We start from the raw sequence: 13,140 nt of genomic DNA, 5'->3' as shown, positions 1-13,140 counted from the left end.
AAGGCTCAAAATGCCCAACTACAGGATTAATGTAAGTAGTGAATTTAGGAATGAGTTTAGAAGTAGGAAATTAAGTTAGTTCACAAGTACATTCAAATTCAGATCTAAAGACTAGGTAGGCCTCACGTCCTGGCAGCACCCAGCATTTAAAAATGCCTTGATTATAGGTAGGGAATTAAATGTAGATAAGAAGTAGACACAAAAGAAGACTCCACAGAGCAATTATCAGGTGTCTTTATCAATTTTTGCATTTAAAAAATCAAGCAATTAGGGAACACAATGTTGCGACAATGTAACCCTATTTGCAAAATAGTACTAAATAAGTTTGTCGATGTAAGACATTTGCAAAGGCGCAAACAAAACACGCTGGAAAATGCAACTGAATCTGTTTTTGGAGGTTAGAATAGATGCAGGATCAAGTAGCTCAATGGGTAGGGTGTTTGATTAGAATTTAACAGGTTATAGGTTTGAATCCTGGGTATGATAGTTTGAGGTGTTATTTAATAAAGTATGTTTATATATTAGTCACACATGGCTTACTTGTACAAATGGCATGTCACCAGTTAGTGCTGACTGCTGATATGCCATTTACACAAACATGCCATGTGTGACTGTATATGCATTTAAGGAGGGCACCCCTGCAATACCACAAACCATTGAGTGTCAAGTATACTAGATATATCTTCATATCTCATGTGCTTTCTCTGAGACCAATCTTGTTATGCCCCTTCCCCACAAGGCATGCGCCTTTTGTCCATATTGCAAAAATGGGGGGGAGGGCATATAATTCTCTGTCACAGGGCACCAAAAAGTCTAGTTATGGCTCTGGTATGCATTATGTAATCTGGCAGACCATCTCTCCAACACTGGCTGGTTGGAATAGAAATCCGGTTATCTATGTGAGCAAATGACCATCAACGATTTACTCTCAAACACTAAAAAATTGACAAAAATGGTCCCCTAAACAAATTGGTTAAATTTTGGGTTTAACCAATTTGTGTAATGACCATTTTTGACCACTTTTCTAGTGTTTGGGAGCAAATGGTTAATTGACATTTGCTCCTATACATTACCAGATTTTCATTCCATCCATCCAGACTGGATAGATAGCCTGACAGATAATTGTGTAGTGTACGCCCAGGATAACTGTTAGTCATGCTTTATTTTATGGCGGCACATAAATGGGTGGACAGATCCAGGGCAAGCACTGCCCACTCATGCATAGTTGTCAACTGATGTGAAGTTCCAGGGGGCAATCTCAGTTATAAAGAGAAGTATCTGGAAATTGTCCCTAGTTAAAAAAAAAAAAAAATTTTTTTATCAACTCCATTTATTTAGTATGATATCCCAGGTGATAGGATGCCGGCAGTCAGAACAACATACTTTATTAAATAACACATCTCAAACTACCATACCCAGGATTCAAACCTATAACCTGTTGAATTCTAATCAAACACCCTACCTATTGAGCTATTTGATCCTGCATAAAAATTGTGAACATTATATGAAGCTATTGGTACTTTGCAAAAAAAAAGAATCAGCATTACAACGCAGCAGATCCATGCAGTTTGCAGCCACACACTACATGTATCTGCTCAGCCACAATGCTGATTATTTCTTCACAAAGTACAAGGTGAGCTCCAAACAGAATTCTCTAGCTTAGAATTATACCTTTCTTTGCCAAACCTAGAAGTCGGGCCCCCCACCCTGGGATCCCCCAGAGGGAGGCCTGCACCGTCATGCGGCAGGCTTGTCCGTTTTGGAAGCAGGCTGATGGGCAGCCCAGGATTGCTTCAGTCTGGGCTTGGCAGGTCTGGAAACATGAGCTTGCTTTGGGTATGCCTGACCTTGGGTACGCTTTACCTGGAGGATGAAAGGGCCAAGAAAAGTACTTTTAGCCTTCTGCGTGGTAGGAGTCATACTAGGTAGGCAAGCTGTTTTAGCAGTAGCCAGATCAGCTACAATCTTATTGAGGTCTTCTCCAAAAGGAGATTCAACTGAGGCAGCACAAGGGAACTCTCATCTGGGGACAACAACTGCAGGGAGAACACATATTTTCAGATGAACATGGTAGGGCAGAAGGCTGCCTAATACTGAAGCACCCCCAAACAACAAATCAAATGCAACTTACTTGACAGAGATGTGCCTGAGCAACGGCCCTCCCCAGCCCTATCCCAAATCATACTTATTTTGCATAGGAGATACCATGGTCATGAAGATTGTTCTCCCAGGGTTAGGTTCATTCATTGCATTCTGGGTATGCTGACCCCTGTGATTTCCCCAAATGTGGGAAACTCGACTGCATTATTTGTGGTAGTGGGGGACTGTGTTTGTGCTTTCCTCTGGTCAGCTCTGGTAAAAGTCAGATTTCTTTGTCTCAGATCTTCCTCTAGCCTTGTTCTTCTTTCGAGAGTTCCCTTGTGCTGCCTCAGTTGGATCTCCTTCACTTGACAGGGGGGTGCCCGAGCAGCGACCCTCCCCAGCTCTAGCCCAACTCCTACTTACCTGCCAGGTGAGATACTATGATCATGAAGTTGCTTCTCCCAGGGCAAGGCTCACCCATTGCACTCTGGGTGTGCTGCCCCTGCGATTTCCCCAAATGTGGGAAACTTGACTGCATAATTTGAGTTTTCCCTGGTCGGCTCTCATGTAATTCAGATCTCTTTGTCTCAGGTCTCTCTCCAGCCTAGTTTGCTGTCTGGTTCCACTTCTTTTTTCTTGAGCCCCTCCCTTCTATACCCTTGTGCACTATCCTGACTTCTCCTCCCGTCTGCTTACTTTGTGCCTCCCAATGCACAATGCAAACTACGGGTAGTGCTGCAGGGCCCACACCCTTTTACTTGCTTTACAGAGCAGCTCTGGAGCTGTTACAGTGCCCAGCTGCTGCAAGAAATCAGCTTGAATGCTTCAGGGGCTGGGGAATGGCCAACATGAGCCCCACACCGAAGGAGGGTGGGGGTGCTTAATGCGAACTAGGGGTCATCCAAGCACCACAAAAGGCCTCCATGCCCTGCACGCTCCTTTTCTCTTTTCATATGCAGACGAGGGTTGAAGCCAACTTTGACCCACTGCTTGGATGACATCACCATATTCAAATCCATCTGCTGCAGGCCATCCCCCAGGAATGCTTGCACTAGTTGTTGCATTTGGTTTGTTGTTTGGGGGTGCTTCAGTATTAGGCAGCCTTCTGCCACCCCATGTTCATCTGAAAATATGTGTTCTCCCTGCAGTTGTTGTCCCCAGATGAGAGTTCCCTTGTGCTGCCTCAGTTGAATCTCCTTTACTTGACAGAGATGTGCCTGAGCAACGGCCCTCCCCAGCCCTATCCCAAATCATACTTATTTTGCATAGGAGATACTATTGTCATGAAGATTGTTCTCCCAGATTTAATTAAGTGATTTTATAAAAAACAGCTAGGAAGCACAATTTAGCAGTGGGTTGCAGAGAAAAAAATAACATTTTAAACCTACCGGTAAATTTTTTTTCTCGTAGTCCGTAGAGGATGATGGGGACTCCGTAAGGACCATGGGGGATAGACGGGCTCCTCAGCAGACATGGGCACTTTAAGAAAGACTTTAGATCTGGGTGTGCACTGGCTCCTCCCTCTATGCCCCTCCTCCATACCTCAGTTAGAGAAACTGTGCCCAGAGGAGACGGACAGTACGAGGAAAGGATTTTTGTTAATCCAAGGTCAAGATTCATACCAGCCACACCAATCACACCGTATAACTTGTGATATACTACCCAGTTAACAGTATGAAAACAACATAGCATCAGTCCAAGACCGATGAAAACTAACATATAACCCTTATGTAAGCAATAACTATATACAAGTCTTGCAGAAGTAGTCCGCACTTGGGACGGGCACCCAGCATCCTCTACGGACTACGAGAAAAAGATTTACCGGTAGGTTTAAAATCTTATTTTCTCTTACGTCCTAAAAGATGCTGGGGACTCCGTAAGGACCATGGGGATTATACCAAAGCTCCCAAACGGGCTCCTGCGGATGACTCTGCAGCACCGATTGAGCAAACAGGAGGTCCTCCTCAGCCAGGGTATCAAACTTATAGAACTTTGCAAAGGTGTTTGAACCCGAACAAGTAGCAGCTCGGCACAGCTGTAGTGCCGAGACCCCCGGGCAGCTGCCCAAGAAGAGCCCACCTTCCTAGTGGAATGGGCCTTGACTGAATTAGGCAACGGCAATCCCGCCATAGAATGCGCCTGCTGAATCGTGTTACAGATCCAGAGAGCAATAGTCTGATTTGAAGCAGGGGTGCCAATCTTGTTGGCTGCATACAGGACAAACAGTGCTTCTGTTTTTCTGACTCTAGCCGTTCTGGCCACGTAAATTTTCAAAGCCCTGACCACATCAAGGGACTCGGAATCCTCCAAGTCACGCGTAGCCACAGGCACCACAATAGGTTGGTTCATATGAAAGGATGAGTCCACTTTTAGCAGGAATTGAGGACGGGTCTGCAATTCCGCTCTATCCATATGGAAAACCAGATAGGGGATTTTATGTGATAAAGCTGCTAATTCCGACACTCGCCTAGCGGAAGCCAAGGCTAATAACATGACCACCTTCCAAGTGAGATATTTAAACTCCACCATTTTAAGTGGTTCAAACCATAACCTTAACACCACGTTAAGGTCCCAAGGGACCACCAGAGGTACAAAAGGAGGCTGAATATGCAGTACTCCCTTCACAAAAGTTTGTACTTACTTCAGGAAGAGAGGCCAATTCCTTTTGAAAGAAAATGGATAAGGCCAAAATCTGAACCTTAATAGAGCCTAATTTTAGGCCCAAATTCACTCCAGTTTGTAGGAAGTGAAGGAAGTGGCCCAGGTGGAATTCTTACGTATGAGCATTCCTGGCCTCACACAAAGAAACATATTTTCGCCATATACAGTGATAATGTTTAGATGTCACGTCCTTCCTAGCCTTTATTAGCGTAGGAATGACCTCATCTGGAATACCCTTTTCCGCTAGGATCCGGCGTTCAACCGCCATGCCGTCAAACGCAGCCGCGGTAAGTCTTGGAACAGACAGGGCCCCTGTTGCAACAGGTCCTGTCTTAGAGGAAGTGGCCACGGATCTTCTGTGAGCATTTCCTGCAGATCTGGATACCAGGTCCTTCGCGGCCAATCTGGAACAATGAGAATTGTTCTTACTCCTCTTTTTCTTACTGTTATCAACACCTTGGGTATGAGAGGTAAAGGAGGAAATACATAGACCGACCGGAACACCCACGGTGTCACTAGGGCGTCTACAGCTACTGCCCGAGGGTCTCTTGACCTGTTGCAATACCTCTGTAGCTTTTTGTTGAGGCGGGACGCCATCATGTCTATCTGGAACAGTCCCCACCGACTTGCAATCTGTGCGAAGACTTCCTGATGGAGTCCCCACTCTCCTGGATGTAGGTCGTGTCTGCTGAGGAAGTCTGCATCCCAGTTGTCCACTCCCGGAATGAACACTGCTGACAGTGCGCTTTGATAAAGCTAAATATTTATCTTATTTAAAACCCTTTGTGAGGTCTAAGAACACTGTACGCTATTTGCGTATGGAGTACCGTAAGGGTACGCTCGTTGCGTAACAATCGCTTAGCCGTGGTCGAGACGCTCAAGCGTCACGTTCGCTCACGGCCAAGAGATCACAGGCAGGCACGCTATTGGCTGCTGACTAACGTAATGGTTCGCTATAGCGTAACGGACGCTGTATCGGGAGCGGGCTGCTCGAGCGATACAGACGCTCACGAGAATACGCTGTTGGTATCGGGCACACTTATAGGTGAGCGACTACCGTAATGCTACGCTATCAGCGTAGCGGACGCTCGAGACCACGAGGAGATCACGAGCGGCGCCGACGCTCACAATGTTAAACCTTTATGTCTAAACCACAAACAATGTAATTTGCTGTAAAACCTTAGTGTAGAGATAGGGTGTAAATGCAACACTGTATAACCTTATTAACTCAAAAGCTGTTCGAGCGTCACCGACGCTCTGAGAATACTTAACACTATAAGAAATACACAAATACCGTGCTTAGGGTCCAACGCCTAATATATATATTATGAATGTTATACTTGCAAAAGAATTAATACAATACAAGTCATACACTACAATATAACATAGACTAACTAACCAGGTAACTACACAGTAAATACAATACAAGTACGTTTAAGAGAAAATGAGAGAAAGAGAAGAGAGAGAGAGAAAGATATGGCCCATAATAACAAGAAAAGACAATATGATTACGGAGAAAACTTACGCACAAAGGAAACGATCGCATGCGCCTCTGGACATCCAGCTCCCGATTTTCAGCAATGATAACCGATGAAGAGTGAGTGCTGGATGTGATCGGCCTGTCTATTTATGCCCCACACACAATACAATTCAATGGTCCCTACAATCTCATTGTTCATTGGACACAGGAATTCGTCTTCGCATTATAACAAAAGGTCATAGGTTGATTCATACAGGTGGGCTGTGACTATTTCCAACAGCTCAGGTGGGAGGGAAACTGGGTTTCCCGCCGCATGGATAAGTAAGTGCAAATACAGTAAATGTTCATAAACTTCTTATGTCCATAACTATTCGCACGAGCGATTGATCCGCTTCAAACCAACACCGGAATATTGCTAATTAAATACTCTTCCGATGGATACTAAACACCACTGTATTACTCCTGTCTGACCCTTCGTATCAAACAATGAGGGATCTCTCTGTCCAGGAACATACTACATTAACTAAACTTTCAGAATCTATCAAAGGGACCATAATCTACAAAATGCATTATATGGTGAAAATATGTAACGAAAGAGTCGCCCGCTAGACGCACACAATCTCTACCGTAAATGTGCATACCGTGCGCCTGCGGGTGCCCGCAACAGCGAGTATGCGCACGCACGGTAGAGCGCACGCATGCGCAGCAGGGACACATATGAGGTGCAAATATGGCAGTGTGCATCGTGATATTTTTCTGACTTTGACAGTCCACCCTTTGGCAGTCAACAATAACTGCCACTTCCTAAAACATTTCAAAAAGAGAAAAATATATGTCAGGGGTTAATACATTTACATGGTTGGGTAGGGGAGGAGAGGAGAAGGTAGGAAAAGGGTATGACCTAGTGAGATAGCAGAAGCATGTGTGTATGAATCCATGTTTGGGGGGTCATGTATCATCGTGCCGTACGTGTTTTAAATCAAGCTTTGAGGTATTGCGAAGTATACATTTGAATTCCTTCTTATCCCGTGGTACGGGTCTGTGGATGGGCTGTCAAACTTTACCGAGCTTTTTTCGGATTTTGGTTGTAACAAAAATGGGGAGCACATTTTAGTTGATGATACATGAATGGGGGAATATGTGATTGCTGATATCTGTGCCTGTATTCCCTATACTATGTGTGTAATTACCTGAAGGTTGTAGAGATGAAGAAAATACATAGTTACGGTAAATGCAGTGGTATTCTATGTCAGGTTAATGAACATTCGTCGATTGAGGTCTTGTTTGGTGTCTGTTGAATGCAGTCTTCTTTGTGCTTTTGCCCATAAGGTGCGAGCAAAAAGCTTTGTCAATGTCCATAGATTTACAAAAGTGTTGGGCTAGAGTAATTTTAAAATTTCTAGGGAAACTGGGGATCTATGGCATAGTTCATCAAAAATCTGTGTATAAGGTTGTCAAAACTTCTTCTTTAATCCATCTGTTGTCTGTATATCGGCTCATCAAATTCCTCGTCCAAGTGGGTCTTTTTACCTCAGAGGAAAACGGAAAAACAGGTGAAAGAAACGGACCGTAGAAATCGCATTACAATTTCCTCACTCCTTAAACTCATCACCCTGGTACTTCGTTTGCACTTCGTTAAAGCCTGACCGCATCTAAATATCAAGCCAATCGTTATGATAACACCTAAGATACATAGGAGAAACTTCCCTACATCCATTATAACTCCTTGAGCCCATTCTCCTAAACCGGAGAACCAATTTCGCGGGTTCAACCATGACACCCAACTAGTCAGCTCATTACTCACAGCAGCAAGGGTGAGATTGTGTCTCCTGCGAAATTCCCACTTCAATTGGAGAATATCGTCCATCTTTTGGTCTATGACCTCGACCGGGTCCTCGGTACTATTCGTTATATATGTGCAGCATTTCACGCCGTACTGCGTTGCCAGTGTGACACAATATCCACCTGTTACTGCTGTGAGATAATTGAGAATCATTCTATGCTGAACTAGTTCTGTTTTATAAGCTTGAAGTTCTCTTCCAGTATACCTAAACGTGTCATCATACATTTCTGTGATATTGTCTAACAAATTTGCGAGCGCAGATATGTATTTATAATTCAACACTCCTCTGGCGGTGCGAGTGAGGTCTAACGCAAGTAGAAACTGAATCCCGGTGGATTCATGGATCATGTCAGAGGCCGGGTGCTCTGTTCTTTCTATCAGGTGCCGTTTAACTACGTGCTCGTAATGGGTGTGAGTATAAGGAGTTTGGGCAACACGGTGTATGTCTTTCATTTTGGCATGTGATACAGTCATTACCTCAGGCAATACTTTTCCAATATAACACAATCCTTCAGAGTTTGGGGCAAGCCACTTATACGCCTTCCTCCCGCATATGAAATATGCATCATCGGGGAGAACATATGGGACGGAGTAGGACATAACCATATTACACATTTTCCATGTGAAATCTCCTAACCCTAATTCTCCCATCTGTCTAGTACACGTATCAGCTTGTACGATATGTGCACAGTATCCTGGTGATACCTCTCCAACTCTCGTAATCCTACTTCCTAGGGTATACCTATACCGGAAAGATTTTCCTCTACTGGCTATGTGGCGTATAAGCTCTGTATCTGTCGGCATTCTATCTGCTCTATATGAAAAGGTCATGGTTTGGTTACTCCATGACACTTCCCAATTTCCCGGCTTTCGGGGATTGGAAATGTTAAAACATATGAGGGATCTATCCACATGATATTGGTGGAGCTTCAAACTAGGAGGACTGGAGATATTAAACCTCCTGTCCACCGGTCTCCCACCACTTAGCTCAAGTACCTCCCCTATCGTTAAAGGAAATGGTACTAGTCCTGATTTGCTATGACCTTGAGGTACTTGAGAGCATACCCAACAATCTGTTTGATTTAACACGCTACCCACTAAGGAGTGATAGTCACTCAAGGGATGCCGGTCCATGTGGATATTAAAACTGGATTGGCATTTCTTAATGCACCCATCCTCGACTACGTTGTCACAGAGCCTACAGATACAGTTTTCTTCAGCTAACAATCCTTCACAATTCCTTCTATTGTCAATGCTATCGGATCGTTTTCTGATACTCGCCTTTGCTTGTTGATTATGTTGTTCTCGGAAAACTACGCCTCCATCTCTGTCATCAGAACCCATTCCAGAACCTCTCTCGACCTCCATGGTACTCTCGCCGGAACAGACTGCTCTGGTCAACATCATGGTCAACAGGAAAATCCGGATCACAGTCTCTTGGGGCAAGTCCATCTTATAGGAGGAAACGAAGAAGAATGAGAAGGGGGGGAAAATAATTTGAGGGAGAGGGGATGGGAAGTTGGAGAAAAACAATAAAAGGGAACAGGGAATCGACAACTGCTTTTGATCTTGTGATTTTCAATGCTCAGGTGCCGCCTCAGTCCTCCTGGAACAGACACTCCAGTGATACAACGTCCTCTACCGTCTGTTCCTTATCACGGGACCTCTCTGGATCAGCAACCTTCTTACAATGGGACGAATGAACCCAAGTCTCTCTCTCGGCAACTTTCAATGCTGTAGTGCTAGTCAATAAGACTTGGTATGGTCCTTCCCATCTGTCAATAAGGCAACCTGAGCGTAGAAAATTTCGTATCATTACATACTCCCCAGGTTCAATGTCATGACAATTACTATCTGGTAAATCAGGAATCACCAACTTCAAATTATTATTTTGATTCCTTAGCTGTTTACTCATATTAACCAGGTACTTTACAGTCACTTCATTGTTACACTTCAAATCATCCTGAGGGTTAATCATAACATGCGGTTGTCGACCAAACAAGATTTCAAAAGGGGACAGATTAAGAGGGGACCTGGGAGTGGTTCTGATGCTGTACAGTACAATGGGTAAAGCTTCTGGCCATGTCAATCCTGTTTCTGCCATAACTTTGCTCAAATTATTTTTAATAGTGCTATTCACTCTTTCCACCTTCGCACTCGCCTGTGGACGGTATGGAGTGTGCAGCTTGCTATCAATTCCCATCAACTTACACATTCCTTGAAAGACATCACCTGTAAAATGGGTACCCCTATCACTTTCGATAATTCTAGGGATACCATATCTACATACAAATTCCTGCACAATTTTCTTAGCAGTAAACATAGCGGTATTTGTGGCCGCCGGGAATGCTTCAACCCAATTTGAGAACACATCTATACAAACAAGTACATATTTCAAATTTCGACAAGGGGGTAATTGAATGAAGTCAATCTGTATTGCCTGGAAAGGACCGCCTGCAGGTGGGATATGAGATGGTTCTGTTGGTATTGCCTTTCCGATATACTTTCTCAAACAGGTAAGGCATGACATTGCTCTCTTACTTGCATGAGATGAAAATCCTGGGGCGCACCAATATGCTCTTACCAACTTGCACATTCCTTCCTTGCCCAGATGAGTCAGCCCGTGAGCTGCCTCAGCTAAACATGGAAGATATGCTCTGGGGGCCACCGGTTTACCTTGTCCATCCGTCCAGAGTCCTGAGGACTCCTGGCCATATCCCTTCGCCTTCCAGACTGCCTTTTCCTGTGTGGAACACAAATTTTGCATTTCACACAACTTCTGTGTGTTGATGGTATTAAATACCATCAGTTGTGTGGTGTCTGTCTGTCTGGGGGTACCAGCTGCTAACTTAGCTGCTTCGTCTGCTCGGCTGTTACCAAGTGATACTGGGTCCTGGCTATATGTGTGTGCTTTACACTTGATAACAGCCACTCTGTCGGGTTCCTGTATCGCTGTTAGAAGCCTTTTGATGTGAGCTGCATGCGCTACCGGTGTACCAGCTGCCGTCATGAAATTTCTGAGGCGCCATAGGGCTCCGAAATCATGGACTACCCCGAATGCGTATCTAGAGTCGGTGTAGATATTGGCTGATTTGCCCTTAGCCAATTCACATGCTCTGGTTAGGGCGACCAGTTCAGCAACCTGGGCTGAGTGAGGTGGGCCTAGCGGTTCCGCTTCTATGGTGCCTTGGTCATCTACGACTGCGTATCCAGTACACAAGTCTCCCGAGTCTGACTGTCTGTGACAACTACCGTCCGTGTAGAAAGTTAGATCTACATTTTCCAGCGGGTTGTCACTGATGTCAGGCCTTGCGGTAAAATTTTGGGTCAAATATTCCATACAATCATGTGTGTCCTCCTGTGTGTTAAATTCTCCTTCCCCACCACTCTCATCCTCCACCCTTTGTGCCTGTCCAGGCACACCTGGGAGATATGTTGCAGGATTTAATGCACTGCATCTCCTTATGGTGATGTTTACGGGGGCCATTAGTGCCAATTCCCATCTTGTAAACCGCGCTGATGAGACGTGCCTGGTTTGGGCAGAATTTAGCAAGGCTGACACTGCATGTGGTGTATGAATTGTGAGGTTGTGACCTAGCACTACATCTTCGCTTTTCGTTACTAGCAATGCTATCGCAGCGACGCTTCGCAAGCATGTGGGGAGGGATCGCGCTACCGTGTCTAGCTGAGCGCTGTAGTATGCTACTGGCCTGCTGGCATCACCGTGCTTTTGGGTTAAGACGCCTGCCGCGCAACCAGCACTTTCTGTTCCGTACAGCTCAAAGGGTTTCCCATAGTCTGGCATACCTAATGCTGGTGCCTGCGTTAGGCACTGTTTAAGTCTCTCAAATGCCATCTCGGACTCGTCTGTATGCGAAATCCGATCAGGTTTGTTTGAGGAGACCATCTCCTGCAGAGGTAACGCTAGAATGGAAAACCCTGGGATCCAGTTACGGCAATACCCACACATTCCTAAAAATGTTCTGATCTGTTGCTGGGTTTTTGGCAGAGTCATGTCTCTAATTGCTTGAATTCTATCAGTGGTCAGGTGTCTCAGTCCTTGTGTTAGACAGTGTCCCAAATATTTTACCTTAGTTTGGCATAATTGCAACTTGTCTTTGGAAACCTTGTGTCCTGTGTCTGAAAGATGAAACAGGAGCTGTTTCGTATCCTTCAGGGATGCTTCCAATGAATCAGAACACAGTAGTAGATCATCCACGTACTGTATTAATACTGATCCACTCTCTGGTTGGAAAGACTGTAAACAATCATGCAAAGCCTGGGAAAATATACTTGGACTGTCTATGAAACCTTGTGGTAATCGAGTCCATGTGTATTGGACTCCTCTGTATGTGAATGCAAACAAATATTGGCTGTCAGGGTGCAGAGGTACCGAAAAGAAAGCGGAGCAGAGGTCAATAACAGTGAAAAATTTCGCAGTGGGAGGGATTTGCATAAGGATGACAGCTGGATTTGGCACTACGGGGAACTGACTCTCAACTATTTTGTTGATCCCCCTTAGATCCTGCACTAGCCGGTAACCCCTCCCCCCACTCTTTTTCACAGGGAAGATGGGACTATTGGCAGTGCTGGACGTTCTTACCAGAATACCCTGTTGTAGCAAGCGCTCTATTACGGGATACACTCCTAACTCCACCTCTGGCTTCAGAGGGTACTGTGGGATTTTTGGAGCTATCCTACCATCTTTTACTTGTACAACTACAGGAGCTACGTTTGCCATTAATCCAGTGTCCTGTCCATCTTTAGTCCAAAGTGACTCTGGTATCTGGGATGTCATTTCTTCTACTTTGGATGGAGTCCTATTTGTCATAATGGTATGTGACATTAATTTTGATGGGGAGTCTAACATGTCTCGCACTTCCTGAGCGTGATTCTCAGGTATGTCCAAGAATACACCTTCAGGAGTACAATAAATGACGCACCCCATTTTACACAATAAGTCTCTTCCCAGGAGATTAGTCGGTGCCGATGCAGCCAGCAAAAAGGAATCCTTGGTATGTAAAGGCCCTACTGTAATCTCGGCTGGTTTGCTAACAGGGTAGTGCTGGACTAC

At 44.8% G+C, this 13,140-nt stretch overlaps 2 non-coding genes across 2 annotated transcripts; both read left to right on the top strand.

The window, feature by feature from the left end:
- The first annotated feature begins 2,181 nt into the window (after positions 1–2,181).
- Positions 2,182–2,345, top strand: LOC135044877 (U1 spliceosomal RNA). Its single transcript, XR_010237413.1, has one exon. It is a non-coding gene; the product is annotated as a U1 spliceosomal RNA (small nuclear RNA).
- A 152-nt stretch (positions 2,346–2,497) lies between these two features.
- On the top strand, positions 2,498–2,660 carry LOC135044416 (U1 spliceosomal RNA). Its single transcript, XR_010237020.1, has one exon. It is a non-coding gene; the product is annotated as a U1 spliceosomal RNA (small nuclear RNA).
- Positions 2,661–13,140: the final 10,480 nt, after the last annotated feature.

The sequence above is a fragment of the Pseudophryne corroboree genome, unplaced genomic scaffold (genome assembly GCF_028390025.1).
Source record: "Pseudophryne corroboree isolate aPseCor3 unplaced genomic scaffold, aPseCor3.hap2 scaffold_90, whole genome shotgun sequence".
NCBI classification, from domain to species: Eukaryota; Metazoa; Chordata; class Amphibia; order Anura; family Myobatrachidae; genus Pseudophryne; species Pseudophryne corroboree.
Note: the sequence above shows the minus strand (reverse complement) of the source record. Positions and strands in the feature narration are given on the sequence as shown.